This window comes from Onychomys torridus, chromosome 18 (assembly GCF_903995425.1).
Source record: "Onychomys torridus chromosome 18, mOncTor1.1, whole genome shotgun sequence".
Lineage (NCBI taxonomy): Eukaryota > Metazoa > Chordata > Mammalia > Rodentia > Cricetidae > Onychomys > Onychomys torridus.
This window is the reverse complement of record NC_050460.1, coordinates 47776906-47795392: the sequence shown is the minus strand read 5'-3', so window position 1 is coordinate 47795392 and position 18487 is coordinate 47776906. Positions and strand designations below refer to the sequence as shown.

The 18487-nt window shown below is 35.5% G+C and overlaps 1 pseudogene; it reads left to right on the top strand.

Moving 5' to 3' along the window:
• Positions 1–218: 218 nt before the first annotated feature.
• Positions 219–877, top strand: LOC118569360 (annotated as a pseudogene).
• The last annotated feature ends 17610 nt before the right edge of the window (positions 878–18487 follow it).

Here is an 18487-nt window from a genome sequence, read left to right as displayed (position 1 = left end):
AAGTTTTCAAGTCATATTCAATTCTAAGAAAATGTAGAAAATCTAAAGCATATTTTAAATAATACGTTGGGAGACATATTATAATAACCTTCAATTTATAAACAAAGTGCTGCATTCTAATTAGACTAATAATTAATAGGAACTCAGAGGTTATGATATTCATTGAATTAAAGTATAAAATATTAGATGCCCCAGGTGGTAAATGAGGCTCCAGCACCATGTCTGGTTTGTTTGATGCATCATCTGGGCCTGGCCCTGCCCATCGGCATTGCTCTTTTTGTTCCCATTTGTCTCAGTCCTAGCTCAGTTCTTGCCATCTCCTTCCATCTGCCCATGAACTTGTGCGAGTGTCGCTGCAGGGAGATTCACAAGGACTTGTCAGTGGTGGGCATGTAGAAGATCACCGGCCAGTCTGGGGGCATTGGCGGCTTGTACATCCAATTCAAGATCACAGATTTTGCTATTCATATCCCATGCATCATGAATCATGCAACTAAGAAGAAGTTTGCCTTTACTATGGAAGATTATGACATGTTTGAAGTGTGTTTTGAGAGCCAGGGAACAGGGCAGATAGCTGACCAACTTGTGATTCTAGACATAAAGCACGGAGTGGAGATGAATAATTAGGAAGAGTTTTCAAAGGTAGGAAACTCAAACCATTGGAAATAGAGTTCCAATGCTTAGAGGACCTTGGAGAAACAATCACTTATGGTTTTGTGTACATGAAGAAGCAGAAGATGTGTGACACCAATGAATACATGACACCCAGGTCCTGTGCTTTAGTATCTTTTCTATGTTCTGTCTCATTGGACTAGCCACGTGGCAGGTCTTTGTCTACCTGCATTACTTCTTCAGATCCAAGAATTGGATAGACTAATGAGGCTCAGTCTTCTTTCCTCTTGTATCTCAGCCAGCAGAACATTGTTGGGACATTCCTGGCTTAACCCAAGGCCATCTTACCAATGGTACCATCAAAACATAGTAGAGTTTTCTTACCAGAACTGATTTTGTTTGCTGTGAGAGAACACTGGCCATCATCTACACCCAACAAGTCAGTGAGGACTTCCTTTTAAGGTAGTAGGATTTGGACTGATCTTGTAACAAGATTATTAAAGTCACCTCTGGGAAACCAACCAACAAGCAAACACAGAAGTTACCTACATAATGACAAGGCCAGCATTTTTTCCTGGGTTTCCTCATGTGATCTATTTGAGCTGTTTTCTCTCTTTCTCCCACTTATTCATTACCATGGTCTTTTACTATAATTCTTCTCCCAAGATTCCCATGACTGTCGTCAGCTTGTCTCTTATCATTTGTCCTCTTACCATTTACTTGTAAAAAATCTTGAACTTTCTCTTAGCCCTTATATCAGTGGTTCTAATCCTTCCTAATGCTTGACGCTTTAATACAGGTCCTCATGTTTGTGGTGACCCATAACACAAAATTATCTCACTGCTCCATCTTATAAATTTTGCTACTGTTATGAATTGTAATGTAAATATCTGATATACAGGATATCTGAAAGGCAACCCCTGTGGGGGTCCCAACCAACAGGTTGAGAACCATTGCCTTAGATGAAATGTTTACATAGCTTCTGTTGATATCTTTCCTAATTTTGTGTCTCTTAAAAGGGACACAGATGAGGCACATAAAAAAAAGTGAGCTTTGAACTGTAGATAATCTGATAAAAGAAAATCTCATTTTAAACAATTAAAATGTTTGTGCTCAAAATATATAAAATATTGAGTTTTTCCCCCTCTATTCTCTTAACTGTGAAGAAAATGTTATAAATGGGACAATTTAAAGCACTATCAATATTTTGGAATTAGGGGAATTCACTCATAATGTAAATTTTACTGAAAATATATTTTAAAAGAAGATAGGTAGGGTTGCTAGGGGGGTAAAGTTGCTTGCTGTGCAAGTTTGGCACATGGAGTTATAGCCCCAGAATGTACATAAAGCCAGAAGGAGAGAACTGGCTTTCAAAAGGTTGTCCTCTGACCTCAATATATGTGATATAGTATATTTGTATGTGTCATCCCCACTCATCATGCACACACATATAAACATAATAAAATTTCAAACAATATATCAGAAAAAAGCATCATGTGTATAATTTTTTTATATTAAATATGTTTTCTTAGTTTTTATTTAGTATGTATAAGTGTTTCACCTGCATGTATGTCTGTGCACAGTATGCATTCTTGGTACCTTCAGAGTCTAGGAAAGGGTATCAGAACCTTTAGAACCAGAGTTAGAGGCTGTTGTATACCACCATGAAAGTGCTGGGAATGGAACCCAGGCCACCAAGAAGAGCAGCAAGTGCTCTTAACTACTGGATCATCTCTCCAGCCATAAATATATGCTTGTATAAGCATATTAGATGTAATACATTCTAAGTATCCAAACAAGGTGAAGTGGGCAAATCAAAGACACTGCTCCATTTGAATAAGTATGAGACAATTATATGACTGCTCAAAAATTTAATATAAAATGTAAATGTTTATGATGGCTAGATTGAAAAAGAGCAAGTTCTATTTTGAGACTGAGAGTAAACTTGGCAGAATTATCCATCAAACATTATAAACTACTTCTACAAAAACTCCTAATGAAATAGAGCAGTGTGTTAGTTAATCTCCATGTCTGCTTTACTTGATCTGGATTCATCTAGGAGGTGAGAAGCAGTGGCTAGGAAGAGCAACCCTGAATGAGGGGTGCATATCCTCATTAGCTTGTGTTCTGGAGTGAACGAAAATGAGAATGTGAGCTGAGCACCAGCAATCAGTACTCTGCTTCCTTACTATGGATGCCATGTGTCCAGTTGCCTCATGCTCCAACCACCATGACCTCCCTCTCATGGCACACTGTATCCCCAAACTCTTACTCCCCACAAACCCTTAGTTTTGACATATATTTTTGCCTCATAAACAAGAAAAGCAAATGAACACAACCAAACAATGGTGATATTTGACTGTACTCATGGCGTTCCACCAGGGGAATGGAGAGGAGTTAAGTTTGAAGGTAGTTGGTGCATTCTATGAAGACTGTCTTAAAAAACACAAATAGCCTAGGCACAGGAGCAATGGTCCAGCAGTAAGAGCAATGGCTGCTCTTCAATAAGACTTCCTTTTGATTTCCTGACTCGCATGGTAGCTAAGTATTGTTTATAACTCCATTTTTTTTTTAAGGGATCTGCTCTTTTCTTCTGGCCTCCATGGGCACCAGGCAAGCATGTGGTACATAGACATGCACAAAGACAAAAACCCAGAAATATAAAAAGAGTTTTAAAAGAACAAATGGTCTTGAAATGAACAGTAATTCTTTTTCATTAACGCCATTTATTTGTCCCTCTGTTCTTTGAAAGTCTTTCAATCTTCTATAATTATGATGCATCTTCTTTATACCATAAACAGAAGCATTGAGTCAGGGGGTGTGGCTACATTTTCAGAGTGTTACTTCACATTCCAGAAGCCCTGGCTTGCATTCATGGAATGTAATTCTAATACTTGGGAGGTGGAGACATGAGGGTCAGGAGTTCATGGTCATTCTTTGCAACTCAGTGACTTTAAGTGGTCTGCTTAAGATACATAAAATCTTGTCTCAGCAAAATAAACAGCAGTAGACTATTTCATCTTTTGATCATTTTATTGTTCTTAAATGTGTTCATCATTTAAATACTGTATGTCACCAGTTATATCATACAGGAAAGTTCAACATACAAAATGTTTAATCAACATATCTGCTCAGGACAAGGGATGGGAATCACATCCTCCACCTTTACTCTCAGATTTAATGAAGTAGATAAACTGTGTCAAACATTAGACAAAAGGTTTGATAACAATGCCACTAAAGCCATTCTAACTGTTGCTGAAATAGATCCTCAAATGCAAAATTTCTCTTTCATGTGAATCTCAAACTGTGGTTTAATTGGTCATAAAATTTGTTGAGAAGTCTATTTCTGAGAAGTGTAATTTTTTTCTTGTTATTACATAAGCTTTCAGAGGTATTACCATGATAGCTAACATTAGATGGCACTGTTTTCCTTTTGGTATAACCCCAGAAGCAAAACTCAGAGTGAAAGAACTGAATTTGTGTTTTCTTAGGCCATAATGGCACCTACAGAGTTTGTAGGAGTGTATTGTGATTCAAGAGTGGCTGATGCTTTAGAAATGTACTGGCCAGTAAAACTTACATGCTAGATGTTCCCTTCATGGGTACATTTTAGAAGAGGTTCTTACAGGTTTGAGCTAAACAAGCAAAGATAAAACATCAAATTCTACACACTCACTGTGGTGTTACATAATTTAAAGGGATTTATTTTGTAATTAGTAATTATTCTACTGAAGAAGAGAAAAAGTTACTTTAAGCACAGATGAAATTTAACTATATTATTAGGACATCAATTATATTCACATATGATATCATTCAATATTTTATTTGTTTGAAATCAAGGCTGTCTTTCACTTGCATACCTTGTTTGTGAAAATACTTCATTGAGTTTACAGATTGTATATGTTATATTTACAATGTTGACATGCTTATTTTCAGACATATTAAGAATTAGTTGGTAGCAAATGATGTCATTAACCAGCTAACCATAGAGTAAAAGACAAAGCTGGTTTTTCTACTATTGTATTTTTATTATCCCTTATTTGTTTAATAATTATTTTATTTTTGAAATTATTTTATTGTTTGAAAATTTATATGTGTGTGTGTGTGTGTGTGTGTGTGTGTGTGTGTGTGTGTGTGTATTATATGTTTTGGTAACATCTCCCCTCACTTCCCTCCTTTCAGTCTCTCCCTTATGTGCCCCCAATATGCCCTTCCAAAACCATGTGCTCTTTTTAAAACTCACTGAGTCCACTTGGCGAATATGTATGCTTGTAGAACAGTCTCCTGCAGCATAGATAACCTCTAAATAGCTTCATTGATGAAGAGAAGTGAATGTTACTCTCCCAGTAACCATAAGTCACCAATAGCTTCCTAGCTAGGGATGTGACTTCAGCACTTCTGTCCTGTCTATTTTTTTATAGCTGGGATTTTATATTGTTCAGAGTCAAAGCCATTGTGAGTTCATATGTACAATATGCCTAATGTGTCCCCCAAACATGTTTTCTGCAAGCCACCTGCTACCTCTGCCTGTTATAATCTTTTAGACATTTCTTCTGTGATGATCTCTGCAGTCTCATATTTTCTACATGTTGATTGGTTGCGAGGGCTCTGTGTTAATCACCAACTCTTGCTAAAAGAAGCTTCTCTGATAAGGAAAGAGAGATACACTAATGTATGAGTATAAATAAAAGTATTTATGAAGCAGATCAATACTATGTACATTTTTCAATATATTAGTAGTAGGTTACCCACTATGGCCCAGGACATATCTAGTCAAGGATTCTTACCTGCATTAATAGTGCCAGGGATGAGTTCTGTTTTATAGAGAGGGCCTTAAATCCAATTAAGCAAGTAGTTGGTTACTCTTAAAAAATTGATGCACTGTAGCATGCTGATCATATCTTATCAGCTCACAGGGTTTTCTACTGGGTGGTTGAAGTGATTTTTCTGTCTTTTGAAACTAGTCTCTACCTAAGGACATCTTGTTAGTACACAGGCTTCTCACATTTTAGAATATAATATTTATATTTTTGGTGATTCTCTGACATGTACCAGTAACTTGATTACTAAGTATATTTTCTTTGTCTTCTGTGTCATAGGATTACTTCCAACTTATTTTATAAGCCAATTATTACTCTGATAGGAAAGCCAGTTAAATACACAACAATACCAAAAATTGACCAATCCTTTGAGGAACATAGATGTAAAAGCTCTCAACAAAACACAAACAGAATTCAAGAACACAGTAAGATCATACATATGACAAAATTGGGGTCATCCCAGGAATACAGGGTTTTCAACATATACAAATCAATAAATGCAATGGGACGTGTAAGTGGGATTAAGGATAGACTTACTCACTGTGGTGGAAGTACAAACCAGTGCAGGAAATCAGATTGAGTCTCACAGCAAAAAAAATAAACTGAACATAGGAAGAAGTTATAACATTCCTGAGGATATTCTCAAAGGAATCTAATGCTTGCTGTATTCATATTTATTTCAGCATTGTTCACAATTGCTAAGAAATGGAAACCAACTATGTGCCATCATTTGTGTGTAAAGAAAATGTGGTAAATGTGCACAATGAAATTTCAATAAACTCTTAAAAAAATGATCTTGACAAAGCCCTGAAATCATGAACATAAAACCTATGCTCAATACTTACAACAGGTTGTGTTTGTATATTTATGCATATATGTATGTGTTTGTTAATTTTATATATGTATATTGTTAAACACATTCCATATTACACACATACATATTTACATATGTATTTGTGTATATATGAATATGTAATACACACTAACACATGTATGTTTGTGTAAGTAACATAAATAATCAAAGAAAAGAGGATATCAATTTGATTTGACAGGGGCTAATAGGGAAATATGGAAGTAGCTGGGAGAAGAAGGAAAGAGAAGTGATATAATTATATATATTTTAATATGCCTTATTATTTGATGTGTATAAATGATTGTCTCTCTGTGTGTATGCACCTGGTAACCATGGAGACCAGAAGAGGGAATCAGATATCTTGGAAGTGAAGTTACAGTTTTGAGCCACCATGGATGTTGGGAATTGAACCTCAGTCTTTTTTAAGAGCAGCTGGTGTTCTTGACCACTGAGCCACTTCTACAGTCCCAAATTATATTTTAATTAAAAACAATTTTAGTTCAAAACAAAGAAAATATGAGATCACAACACTTGCAAGAAATTAGTGGAACTGGGAAATTATTTATTATGTCAAGCAAAATAAGTCATAGTCAAAAAGAGAAATATATTGTTTTCTCTTATATTTTAACAGTGTGCATGTGCATGTATGTGTGTGTGTGTGTGTGTGTGTGTGTGTGTGTGAGAGAGAGAGAGAGAGAGAGAGAGAGAGAGAGAGAGAGAGAGAGAGAGAGAGAGAGAGAATGACTCTATAATGGGAACCAAGAGAAGGTAAAAAGAGAAGTTAACGTGGGAGGAGCAGTGAGAAGAACCAATTGAACACATGTGAAGTGAGCCTCACAGTGGCCTGCTGGGAGCAGGAAAAATGGTTTCAAGAAAGGAGTTGGGAGAGGCAAGAGACATCTAAGAAAATAATACTTATCTGAAAATGATGCAAAGAAGCCCATTCTTTGTGTGCTAAGTTTAAACAATGAGAGAGAAGAAAATTAATGACTTAACATATGAGTATTTCTCTCTGGACACTCTAGTCTCTTTCTAATGTCTTGTGTTGTGTGTTTATCCTTCCCTAAATCCACCCTCTTCACTTCTGTGACTTCAGAGCAAGTTCTGAAATCAGGAAATTTTCTTTTCTCTTTCTTGGTCTTTTAAAAGATGACTTTGGCTGTTCTGAGTCCCTTAAATTCCACAAGAATTTTAGTATCAGGTGGCAATTTCTGTAAAGACACTATATAGGATATGATGAGCCTTGCATTGAATCTGTACCTCAGTCCATGGAATATACCTTTTCATGATGTCCAGCCCTCTGATTGATGGATCAGGGTACTTTTCCAATTATTTAATTCTCCTATAATTTTTCATTGAGTTGTACAATGTTCAAAGTATTTTTTGCTATCTTTTCTCCCCAAATTTATTCCTAAGTAGTTTTATTTTATTTTTTTAATTATTTCTTTGTGCATGTGTGGCATACATGCTCATGTTTATGCATGTGTGTAAGAACTTGAATACAGAGGCCGGATGTCAAGGTCAGATATCTTAACATGGTCTCTCACTGACCCTGGAACTCACCAATTTAGCAAAGCTGAGTAGGCCATGAGTTTTAAAGATTCACATGCTTGCTCTTGCCTCTTAGCTATAGACTACAAGTGCTTTTACATAGTGCTGGTAATCTGAACTAAGGCCCCCTACTTGAACAGCAAGCATTTTACGTACTAACCTATGTCCCCAGCACAGGTTTTGATACTATTTTAATCACAATTGTTTTCTTTATTGTCCTTCCAGCTTGCTTATTGATACTGAATGCAGATGCAACCCGTGTTTGTACAGCGAGAACAATGTTTAATCAATGTTTTGGTTGGTTCCTTGCAATCATATATACAGACAATAATATCAATAGCATCTTATTTCTTCTTTTCTACCTGTAATTCACTTTAATTTACCTTTTTTATTAATTCCTATGACTAGAATTTTTAGGATAATGTATAATCAGTCTGGTAAGAAGGAGCACCCTTGACTTGTTTATAACTTTAGAAGGAACATATTCACCATTAGGTAGCATTTCAGCTGTGGGTTTTATATGTTGTGATAGATACTCTTTTTTGCCAGGCTGAGGAAGTTACTTTCTAGTCCCAACTTGTACACTGCTCCTCCCCCTCTTCTTTTTTCTATTAATGAAGGTAAACTGTATTTTGTCTGATGTTTTTACTCTGCCTTTCTTGAAGATCACTCAACAGGCTGTTCCATTAGTATGGGATAAGACATTATTTAGAGTTGAATGTTGTTTTCAGAAAAAGGTCAGAGGGATGTAAAATATTCATTATATCAAATTCTCCAAGAAATTTGGGAAAGGTAACTCCACCTTTTTAAGAAAAAGAGAACAGTGAAAAAGACAGACATGCATCTGTTTATCTTAAAAGTCTGTTACTTCAACCCTTTGATGAGGAACTGCATTGCACAGTAGCTACTCCATTTTGGACCACACTCATTTCCCTGAGCACATGACTTCATTAATAGGATTTTTCATATATGAATTGTTTAACCAGATTTTTCATCATGCACATGTCATGGTAGTAGACCAGGACACTTTAAAAGAGAAATTTTATTCATATTAATAGCAATATAGTTGATGGGTGTTTAAGTTAAGAAGATTGTTACAGTGGTATTCTAGTCCACTGCGTTTAACATTTCTAATAATTCCAAGAACGTGTTCTATACTAGGTTGCAGTCCCCCAGCCTAGCATCCACAACTAAGTAAGTTCATTGATATACTTGTCTGATTACTTCCTCTCTTCCTTGTATTTGTTCTTTCCTTACTTTTAAATGTCTGAATCTTTGTGGGAAGGGAAACTAAGCAATTCCATTCTGTCAGGGATTCACACGTTTTGAGAACTCTATGATAAATTACAAAGGACAGCTTCAAAAGAATGAAGTTATGCCAGGCAGTGGTGGCACACACCCTGAATCCCAGCAATCGGGAAGCAGAGCTGTGGTGGTATTGTGTTCCCCAAAATATTGTGCACGCTAATAAACTTATCTGGGGTCAGAGAACAGGACAGCCATGATTTTAAACATAGAGGATAGGCAGTGGTAGCACATGCCTTTAATCTTAGCATTCCAGAGGCAGAGATTTACCTGGATCTCTGTGTGTTCAAGGATATAGCCAAGCATGTGACTCACACCTTTAATCCCAGGGAGTGAGGGCAGAAACCAGAAAGATATATAAGGTGTGAAGACCAGAAATTAGTTAAGCATTTGGATGGTTAAGCTTTTAGGCTTTGGAGCAGCAGTTCAGCTGAGACCCATTCAAATGAGGACACAGAGGCTTCCAGTCTGAGGAAACAGGGTCAGCTGAGGAACTGGCAAGGTGAGGAAGCTGTGACTTGTTATGCTTCTCTGATCTTCCAGCATTCACCCCAATAACTGGCCTCAGGTTTGATTTTATTAATAAGACCTTCTAACAATTCTGCTACACAGAGCCAGGCTTATCTCTGTGAGTTTGAGGCCAGCCTGGTCTACAGAGTGAGATCTAGGTCAGGCACCAAAACTACACAGAGAAACCTGGTCTTGACCCTCCCCCGCCAAAAAAAGAAAGAAAGAAAGAATGAAGATATAGTGGTAACATCTCACTTCTGTTAAGTACTGCTAAACTTTGGGGTTCAGTTTGCAAGTTAATGGACAGGGACATAGGGACACCAAAAAGCTCATTCCTTAAGGGAGGTTCTAGGCAATTTTTACTTTTCTGTCCCTTAATATATTTCTCTCCCTTGTATCTGTATATTTGTATTTTCCAACATTATTTTAAAATAAAAGATGAATCTCAACATTTTCTAAGCAGCATGTTTCTTAAAAATGTTTTCTCTAAGACTGTTCATTGCCATTCTGAAACTTTAATAATCTCAACAGAGACAAAATATTTCTTAATATCCATGAGGAAGCCTCACTAAGTACCTGAGTTTGAGGTTGAAAGAGAATGAATGTCTTGGCTCAAGCCATGAATGTTGAACAAATAGGGTATATATCTTAATTCATTTCAACAGGGTCTTCCATTCTTAAGACAAAAATGTACTAATTAGGACATAAAGCAAGACTTCCTTTGTGTTTTTCTTCCAACCAAAAAATATTCTAACTTACATTTCTAGAAGTTGTAAAATACATTCACCATGGTCCTAGACTCTCTGTAAATGTGAACAACACTATAATATTCATTAGGTATAAATTAATGCTCTCCTGCTATTGTTAATTCTTCTAATACATAACGGTATAGCATATATCAATCCAGAAAAAAATGAAGGTCTGGGAAAATATTAAATTAACCTGTAATTTAAGACAAAATATCTTGTTGGAAAGTTCACAGAAACTATATTCTCATTTAATTGAACTTTTATTTCCACCCATGTGTCATTAATTCTTTTAGTTGGACAGGAGTGTAATAGCCATTGGCTGTCCCCTGTAGATATGATAACCTGTATTTTAATAGATTCTACCAGAGATTTTATAGATTTGGGGTAACTAGCTCATCACCGAGAAGCAGCCCATTCATTTGGAATGTTGTTTTAGTATTTCTGTATTAACTATAGGAGATTATCATTTACTAACTCTAGACAAACTGGAGGAAATTTGTTCCATAGTTTCTAGCTGGGTGAGGATGATATAATCACTCTTAACTTTATATACAACTGTTACTATAATCTGATATTTCAAGTTTCTCTAGGATATTTTGGATATTCTGTAATTGCATTGAATAAATATCTCTGGTATTGATCTAATTTCATGTTTTATATGATGTAGTTATTCTTACTTATAATTTCTGATACCATTAATATCTGCCTATTATGAGAGTCAAACTCTGAAAATCAGTTTTATTAGCTTCCCTTTCTGTATGTCATTTAGATCAAGAAGTGATATAATTTTGCTTAGAATTCCTAAGTATGTTTCTTTCTACTGTCTTTCTTTCTGGTATGGGAAACAATCATGTGATGCTCAGGACATATTTGATATTTACAAAAATACATATTACATATGCTACATTAATGATTTATATATGAATAGACACCAGATCCCCATAGAGTTGTTTCCCAACAAATATTTCTACTGATAAACATGCTAATGAAAACTGTAACTTATTCTGTAATAATTTTAGATTTATAGTTGTCAAAAAATTAGAAGAGTTTAAATGTGCTCTGTATCTGACTTCTCTAATACTGACGTCTGCCAAAACACCATTATGGTCTTTATTAGAAAAAGAAATCACCAGTGGAGCTGCTCTACTATCTAATCTCTGGGCTCTCTTCAGATTGTACTGATTTTTCCATCAATGCCCCATTCTGCTTAGGAATGTGTACCCAAGTTTCATGTTGCTTTTGTGGCCATGTTCTCTTAACTTCTTCCCACCCTTGACAGTTCCTTAGTGTTTGTCTCCCATGTCTTTGACACTTTTGAAGCACAACATATCTGATGTTTTGTAGGATTCTCTCCTATTTCAACTTCCTTGACATATATATAATAAAGAGAAGCTTTGAATTTTTGACATATGTTACACTAAAGAAATATCTCCATAAAACATCACTTGTTAAATATCTTTTTATAATATGTTTTTATATTGACGTATTCACCACAGAAAGGATGTATGCATTTCAACATCACATGGCTAACTGTCTTCTTATGGTGATGTCATCCTTAGCCACTGGTTGACATGGTCCCTGTCACGTTACTTCACAAAAGCAATGACTATTATCCCAATGACATAAATGCATATTGTATCCTGCAGTAAGTCATTCATAACTCTGCAAATACCCTAATTTTCCTTAATGTTCTGATTATTAAAAATTGTTTGAATTAATGAGCCTGTTTAAAAATGGTTATTACTGTGGGTCTTTTGGAGGCTTTATTTTTAAATGTCTATCATACTTTCAACATTTAAATATTTGAATAATTTCTTAAGGGAAGTCTGTCAGTTCTTGGGCGTTATTTCTATTGTTTGTATCAGTATAGACAAATGAAATACGCTCTAGTTCATAAATCAACAGTGGCATTATTTTATTGTTTCATTTCATTTTACATCCCACGCTTTATTGTTCATTATTTATTTATATATTAGCATTTTCTCAGACTCCTTGAAAAATTTTCTTCTCTGAGGTTTGGAATTACCCTGTTTCTCCAAGGATCTCTCACTTCTTTTCTCTGATAAAAAAAAAAAAAATCAGAAACCTGGTAGATTCAGTACAGGCAGGTCCAGTCCCCTCCTTTCAGGCTGAGCAAAGTGTCCCTGCATAAGCCCCAGGTTCCAAACAGCCAGCTCATGCACTAAGGACAGATCCTGGTCCCACTGCCTGGGTGCCTCCCAAACAGTTCAAGCTATTCAGTTGTCTAACTTATCCAGCTGGGGAGAAGGCAGGGGCAGGGGAGGGAGGGGGGAGGACAGGGGAACCCATGGCTGATATGTAACATTAAAACACAAATATCCGTATGAAAAGAAATAAAATAAATATTAAAAAAAATCAGAAACCAGTATCTGTGATACTATGTGATCTAAGCTCCATTGCAAGCAAATTTGTACTCTCGTTTTTACTTTGTGTTCTTCTTTCCAGAGTATTTTCTAGTAAAATGTGAGTTATATTTCATTTTCCACCTTAACTCTTTCAGTATAGTTACATTCTCAAATTTATAAATGTATTTCTGTAACTTGAATTGCATTATGAGTTTTCTATTATCCTGGGTGGTTATTTTTAAAATTTATCCACAGCAGAATTTCATCAGATTTCTGAGATATGAATAGAACTTTAAATCGAACAAATATTCACAACACTTTAGCGATTCATCTTCTTCCCCCTTTGTTTGCACGTGCCATATCTCTGAAAAGCACAATATTCTTTGCCAACTCTCAGCTTTGTCTTTAACAGAATGTCTGATACATGAGAATGCGCAACATGTGGTGTTAATTTTGCAAAATGAGTTTATATTTTTGTTTTCTTCAAGTTTGCACTGTCTTGATTATATATTTTTTCAAATAATATTTATTTTGGTTATCTTACCTTTATTTGTCATCCAAATATTTCAGTTGGCACTGTGTTTGGTTGTTCTTTTCTAGCTTACTCTCTCTTTTTTTTTTTTTATTGGTTTTTTGAGACAGGGTTTCTCTGTGTAGCTTTGCACCTTGCCTGGAACTCACTCTGTAGTCCAGGCTGGTCTCGAACTCACAAAGATCCGCCTGCCTCTGCCTCCTGAGTGCTGGGATTAAAGGCGTGGGCTACCACCACCTCCATTTTTTATTAGTAGTAATATCAGTGCATTTCTGCATACTAAATTTTCATTTTTCTGAGAAATATATTTAAATAGCTGCTTATGGCTTTTCATTACATCTTTTAACAAAACTAATCACAGACTAAACAATTCTAATATTTATTTCGATACAATGTGCTCTTTCTTGTTTTGCAAATCAAGCTGCATCATAATACTTCAAAATGTCTGACCTACCTCAAGGGTTACAATAGCTTTTTGAATGTCTTCTTTTTAAATATTTGTAAATCTAAATTCTGTGTCCAGGTTTTATGAGAGATACTTTTCATTCTCATATTTATACCCATCTCATTCCTTGGACAAAGGCTTTATCAGCCCACCATGAAAAAACATAAGAATAGATGATGTAATGACAGAGTTTAAAAGTATGTGGATTGCCATGCCTTTTCCACTGCAAATTCAATGACTTAGCAGAGTAATGAGACCCAGAACTTGGTTTGAAATCCTTAATCAGAACAAGCAGAAGTGAGTGAAGGAGAGGAAGATGTTTTCACTTGGTGTAATGAAGAATATTTCTTCAGCTCACAGAGTGAGAAAGAGGGGACAGATTTTCATGGCTCTGCCTATGGCAGTTGAACTTGGAGAAAACTTGTGAAACCTGTAATTGGTAAGGGTTGTGTGTTATGGCAGATTGTAAACCATTAAACTGGAAAAGGTTGCGTGATATGGCAGAGCCCCACAGAGAATCTTTGATGCCTGAAAGATGTCTACACCCCAAGTACAGAAAACAAAGCCTGGAGTTCCATGCAACTGAAAGAATCCCCAGAACAGGAAAATGGTTGACTTCCCAAACTTACAGTAATGCCATGGGAAACAGAAAATTCTTGACATGAGTTAATCAAATATTGTAGATTTATGATGGTCTAGGAAGATTGCCTAAATTTTCTGCCAGTATAGTAAAATGAATTGAAGCAAAAAATGGTATAAGGTAGCACCAATATTTTCCACAAACCATCATGATATCTCCCTGTCCTTTTCTATTTTGACTATTTTAAATGTTTGCTATCAAGGTCAGAGATATAGATAGTGCCATAGGTAGAGTGCTTGCCTAGCATGCAGAAGTCCTAGGTTCCTCCACCAGCAGTACATAAGCCACATATGCATGATTACAACCCCAGAGCTCTGAAGATACAGGCAGGAGGAGAAGAAACTGAAGGTCATTCCTAGGTACACAGAAACATCAAGGTCACCCTAGGCTAAATGAGGCTATGTCCCCTTTACCACCAAATGAGAAGTTGTCTTCTAATGAAAATACTCTAATGATTTGAGGACCAAAATAATATTTGTTGTGTAAATAATTAAGGAAGATTGTGAGAAATACTTGTCATCATTTGAACATTTAAGAAAAAACAGTTCTCTTAATAGTTTAAGATAGCCATTAGACAACAATACTAGAAATATGACTTTTATAAAAAAAAAATTGAAAGGAAATTTAAAGCTCAAAAAGCAATATCAGTAGTGAAAATTCCAGCTTCATCATGTTCATGTGTTTACAAAGGTATTTATACATTGCACTGCTGTGAAGGAATCTCTGCAATATTTATGAAAGAATTTCTCTATTTATAAGAATGTGAAACTAAATTTTCTGTGCATCTGCTATGGTCTATATGCATTCAATGAGGATTCTCTGAGTTGTCCCATTTGATATGCATGTTAATATTGAAACAAATTTTAAAATGAATGGAGAGCTCTTATCAATTAAGAACTATACTTCAAACAAAGTCATAGCTAAAATATATAACAATCTATGATTTTGACTGTTTTGAAGTAAAAAAATTGAAGACTAAAATCATATTATATCCTATATATATATGTAATAAAATATTGAAACTGAATATAATCTCAAATGATGACCTATGTGAAGATAGATGTAGGCTTGGATAGCTTCACATTTAAAATTTCCATTAAAAGTTAAAATTACAAAAGTGTCTTAAACTAATCTAAATACTTGATTTCAGGAAGGCTTTGTAGAAGTAGTTTCCCATGTGACTCCTCAGGTCTTCGTGTCATGTCCCAGGGTTTTTCCTGCACTACTGTCCCCATCACACACTCCATTTAACCCTTCCTATTCCATTAGTCTCCTTTCCCCATGTATATCATTGTATCCCATCTCTACTCTTTGGAGTTTCACATGGCCCTCTATTAATCCTAATTTCTGCATATTCCAAATAACACATAACATCAACAAATGAAAGGAAACATTTAATTTTTTTTTTCTGGGCCTGAGTTACCTTACTCAGAATGATTCTTCCCAGCTCCATCTATTTAAAAGTGAATTTCATTTTTCTTAAGACCTGACTAATACTTCATTGTATGAATGCACCACATTTTAATTATTCATTCAACCATATATGGACATCTAGGCTGTTCCTATTTCCTGGATATTGTAGAGCAGCAATGAACATGCATAAGTAGTTATCTGTATAGAGAATATAAAGTTTTGAAGTATATGCCTGAGTAGCATTGTTGTATCTCTGGTAGATCTGATTCTAGCTTTTTGAGGAACATCCACACTGATTTCACATTTAAAAGAAACATATACGCTTTCTTTTAAATGGGCGTCACCAGTTTTCACACCCACCATCAGTGAATAATTGTTCCTCTTTTCTCGTGTTGACATTATTTATTATTAATTTTTGTCTTTGCCATTGTGACAAGGGTAACTTGAATTCTCAAAGTAGTTTGAATTTGCATTTCCTTGATGTCTAATGATTCAAACACTTTGAAAATATTTTTAATTCATTTGCATTTCATATTTTGAGAACTCTGTGTTGAGTTCCCATGTTTAAATTTTTAAATTGGGTTGTTTGCTTTCTTGATACTTAGTTTACTAAATTCATTGTATATTCTAAATATTAACCCTCTGTCAGATGTATATATGGTACATTTTTTTCTAGTCTATAGGCTGCCTCATTACTTGAATACTTGAATGACAATATCATTTGCTATACAAAAGATTTATACTTTCTTGTAGTCCGCATTGTCAATTGTTGGTTTTAATGTCTGTTTTATCAAGTTCTTGTTCAGAAAGTCCTTTCCTGTGCCTGTAAATCAAAACATATTCCCTTCCTTTTCTCCTCTATCATGTTTAGGGTATCAGGTCTTTTGTTGATGTCCTTGATCTAATGGGGAGAGTGGCTTGAGTTTTGTCCAGGGAAAGAGATAAGGATATTGTCTCAAAAATGTAGGGAACATACAATTGGGAAAGTATAGAATGTGGGGGACATGGCTTAAAGAGATGAACATGAGCAAAATACAATGAGTGGAATTCTCAAATAATTAATAAAATGTTTTTCAAAGAGCTAAACTAGACAACTTGTGTCAAATTCCATGAAGAAGCAAAACTGAGGAAGTTCTGGAAGCTGAAACATATATGATTTCTTTTATACCTATTAGTCCAGAACTAATTATGTAAATTTACTTTAGCAAATTTACATAGAGACTGGCATGTTATTTATTTCTCTATATATCCTAGTATCTTTATTGTAATGAAACAGTGCTGCTCACTGAGAAATATTTTCTATATTTCTTATCTACAGTTAAAAATGGTTAGAAATACTGAAGGATATTAAATGGAAGTAAATAAAGAGAATGAGTGATCTTAATTTATTTCACCTTTTCTTATGGCTTAAAAAGAGAGACAAATCTTTTTAAAAGTAGTTTGATGGCCATTTATGAGCACAGGAACTGATCTGATATATAGGGGTTACAATGGACGCATCTAATTTTTATTCCAGCCAGTCACATGCCATCTTCCCATCATCTGACTTTGCTTTTGCCTCTTGAAATCATCCTAAGTCTTATGGTAAGATTCCCTAACTCTGTGACTAGTTGAGACATAGGCTCCATTTATAATCCAATTATACTGCTCAAAGCTGACAAGATCAATTCATTTTCTTTCCCTGCTGGACACCTTTGCAATTTTAGTAAACCTCTGAGCAACATTTGTGGAGGCCTAATGAAAATCACTTTACTGGCCTGTTGATCCTTGAACTCTTGATTTAAATCAGCCAGTGGATCTGGAGATAGTATAAACTAATTTTTACCATTTCTATCATCTGCTCAAAAACATACAAAACTATGGATATTGACCAGTCTAAAAGCTTCCTGTTCAAACTGGAACCTCCCAGACATTATGGTTTCTAAGCATACTATCAAAAACATTTACACATGCTAATATTCATATTTTTCTTTTTTTTCCTTCAGATCAAATGAATAACAAGCAATCAGGATTCAGACAGTAGCATATCATGATAAATTGTTTTTAATTGTTTATTTTATATTTAGTAAATAGAGCAAAGTGTAATGACATGCATTTATAAACATGCTATGATAAAACTCATTAATTCTTACGCTAACCAAAAACTTGATTTTATTAATTTTAAACATCTTTAATTTCAAATGATAGATCATATATTTTCTAGGTAACTGTAGTGGGTAGCCTTGGCTTGGAAGTTCCAACCTCCACTGAGGCTTTGATAATGGTCACGCACACAAGGTGGGGCTGAGGGAGGATGCTGAAGACCCAGGATCGAGAGGAGAGGCCTTTCTTGGTTCCAGGCCCTTGGGTGCTGGAGGTAGACTGAGCAGAGTTCTCCAGAGAACACCACTGGACTGTGCCATACCTTTCCCAGACCCTGCAACCTATCCCTTCATTTGTAAGTTACCCCACAAAATAAACCTCCCTTTTAACTATGTGGAGTGGCCTTAATAATTTCACCAATATCTTGAGCTCACATGGGGCAAATTCCAAAAGCCTAGGCGGCTCCCACTCTCAGCCTCCTCCCCGGTTGGTGGCTGGTGGGTACCTAAACCCACCTGCAAAGTTCCATTTAACCAGGGAACGCATACAGTGTTCCATTCCCGAAAAAGGGAGCAGCTAGTCCCGTCCCAGTTCCCTAATTTAGACCCC